We start from the raw sequence: 3493 nt of genomic DNA, 5'->3' as shown, positions 1-3493 counted from the left end.
ACATCAACAAATTGCTCTATTTGCCATGATTTTCCTTAGATATAAGATGCATTTTTATAATTTTTATAATAAAAGTCAATAATATAATGTGTGAAATGAATATTTTTAATTTTTCAAATAAAAAAATAATAAAAAAAATGTTTTTTTTTTATTATTATGAGGATTTTTACTATTGGGGTACAAACGTATCCCGGGTGTGTGTTTACGTATATAATGTGTTTGGAAGGCTGTAGCTCCTGAACCAATGGTCCGATCTGGTTCAAAATTTGAATTTGAACTCAAAACTGAATAATCTTCCTAGATCCGAAGCGGTATAGAGGTATAGCGGTTCAAAAGTTACAACACTTCAAAGTTGAAAGTGGATACATTTGTACCCGGGTGTGTGTTCTAGGGTTAATGCTTTAAATGGTAAGGCAAGAGTACTACGTACCAAAGCTAAAACCTCTCATTAAAAAATGCATCTTTCAATGCAAAGTGTGCACGCTTTACAAGCAACAAACACGCATCCAAATAATGGCCGCTCTACCCCCTAAGCGCTGCAGTTTCTCACTCCGATTTTCCACAACAGGAGTAGATTTTGCTGGGCCATTCCAAATTAAAGCACCGGTGCTAAGATCTACAACCCTTACCAAGGGATACGTTGCAGTTTTTGTCTGTTTTTCCACAAAGGCAGTGCACCTCGAGCTATGCTGGGATCTTACAACCGAGGCTTTTCGAGCAGCATTCGCCCGCTTCGTTGGCAGACGAGGTTTCCCCTCAAAAATGATGAGTGACAATGGAAAAACGTTTATTGGCGCCCAGCGCGCAACAGAACGCGACTTCGTTAAATTCCTTAACGAATGTTCCGCAGACATTGTCAAAACATATGCCCCTCAAGGCATCAACGGGCAATATATACCACCTAGCGCCCCCCACATGGGCGGCTTGTGGGAATCTGTAGTAAAAAGCTTTAAAATCCATTTAAAGAAAACCGCTGCAACGCACAAGTTCACTTTCGAAGAATTCACGACGCTTCTGGTGCGAATTGAAGCATTGCTCAACTCGAGGCCTCTGTCCGCACTTTCCCAAGACCCAGCTGATATGACAGCGCTTACTCCGGGTCACTTCCTTCGAGGTGCACGGCTGTTGGCCATTGCCGAACCTAATGCGGAAAACCTCTCTCTACTAAACCGGTGGGAGAAAGTCAAAGCACTTCACCACCAATTTAGTCGCCGCTGGAAAGAAGATTACCTCAAAGATCTTCAGAAGAGATACAAGTGGAAAACCCCAAAATGCGATCCTCAGCCAGGCGACATCGTCGTGATCAAAGAAGATTCACTCCCCTCCACCGAGTGGCGATTGGGACGAATCGAAAACGTTCGCCATGGCCCTGATAACCACATACGTGTCGTGGAAGTCCGTACCCAAAATGGAGTTATCACGCGGCCACTTGTCAAACTGTGCTTCCTTCTAAAAGCACAATAAATAATTCTATACATCTTTTCCTTTTGTATATTAAGGGTCTTAACTTCCCGTTTAAATATTGTACCCAAGTATTCCTCGTTTCTCTGCCTTTGCTTCTACTTCCAGATTGAAGACATCATGGCATCGCGGAAGGCATGACCCCTGGCTCCAACGGCAGAGACGGAGAACTGCCTCCAATGTCGGCTCTGCCACAAGTATCACGCGCTCAGGACGTGCCCGGCCTTTAAGGAAATGAAGCCACCGCAGCGATTGGCGCAAGGGTATTGTGTCAACTGCCTTGCGCTCACCTTACGCTGCTGCATGTGGCTGCTAACAGGCCCGCGCGCACTGGCCAACGGAAGCAGCAGGCCAACCGGCCCACAAAAGCCCCAACGAGCGTCAAGCGGCGTGCACCGCCGAAGAAAAGGTCGCTGAAGAAGGCGCAAAAGAACCCGCGCAACCAGGCGCCGCATCCGGCGCGCAGGAAGACCGCCCAACGGACGATCGCGCGCACTCCCCAAGGCCTACAAACGGCCAATTACCAGGACCGTACCACCAACCGCATCCTTGGGAACACCATTCGCGCCCTTCAAGAGCTGCAGAAAGTGCTCAAGAGCACATCCCTGCAGGGCGGGGACGATGTTTAAGCCGCCGCTGAAACCTAATTCAGCGGCCGTGCGCGCATCCTTTGCCGGCAGTGGAGTCGAAGCGACTCCGAAAATTATTACCGAGCGCGCACGGCCGCCTAACATCCTCGCAAAAATTATGCGAAAGCTCAGTTCAGCCAAAAACGTCGGACATCGCGCACGCGCCCCCCCCTTTTTACTCAACAACGGAAGTTACTGCAAATATTTTTAAAACCATTTTAATAAGTACTAGTTTACGTACATAGTATATATATATACATATATACGCTTACCCGTAAAGTTTGGAATTGTAAAAAAACTAAGCCACAAAACAGAAAATTAAACGTTGGAAATTATACATTTAAAAATTGAAACCAAAGCATTTATTTTAAGTGGAAATAAAGTGTGTAAAGAGTTGAGTGCGAAGGCGACCAGTGGAATATTCACGGGGTTTTAACGTGGCAGGACCCAAACCCAGCGCACGCGAAGTTTTACGCCTTCTCACTTTAGCTCGCTCCCAAACGGGTGTTTGGAATTTCCCCAATTTCCCCTACCTGGGCCCACCACTGTTTTTATGAAAAGCATATATTCAGTGATACTTTTAAACACATTTTTGTTTTTTTATTTAAGGAAAACCGATTATAAATGATATTTAAAAACGAAAACATTTTATTTTTATTATAAAGATTTAAAATACAATAATTACAGATACAAAATTGTCCATTATAATTGGAAAATAAACATTTAAGGAAAAGCCGGCAAGGGAAAAAGGATTGAAAAAATCGATCTGGCACTCCTTGTAGATCCTTTCATTCAATAGTTTCTTCAAAAATAATTTAGCTTGAACCTTTTTAAAAGGTCGGATAACTTTCACCATTTATTTCCATATTCTTTAACAAAAGATAATAGTATATAAAAAAGATTTTTTATCCAGTTTTATCAAATCTTTAATTAAATAACTGCTTATGGGAACACAGACCTGAGGTAAATTTTTCAGGCTACGATTTTTAAATAGCGATAAATCAGCGATTCGTGTAAAATTGAAACCGCTTACCGTTAAAAAAAAATACCGGTTGTCTGTAGTTAAAGTTATCCACACATCTGTGCGATTCCTTTGGAGCGAATCCGCACCGTTTTTGATGCTACAGAGTTTACTACTTCGAAAACGCAAGTACGCCCACATATATGCGATGCTATCGCAGTGAAAAATGGCATCTTATAAACAAACAAAAAAGGAGAATGATGAATGTGGAAAAGTATATATTGGCACAACAAAACGGCCTTTGGGTGCTCGACTAGGCGAACATGAAGCCGACGTACGGAAACAAAAGACCAGCACAGCACTAGCACAGCACATTATATCAAGTGGACACTCAGCTGATTTTGCAAACGCGAAAATTATTGACCGGGAAAAGAGAGAAGCA

Source organism: Rhagoletis pomonella, unplaced genomic scaffold (genome assembly GCF_013731165.1).
Source record: "Rhagoletis pomonella isolate Grant_MI unplaced genomic scaffold, Rhpom_1.0 Rhpom_scaffold_00657, whole genome shotgun sequence".
NCBI classification, from domain to species: domain Eukaryota; kingdom Metazoa; phylum Arthropoda; class Insecta; order Diptera; family Tephritidae; genus Rhagoletis; species Rhagoletis pomonella.
This window is presented reverse-complemented; position numbering follows the sequence as displayed.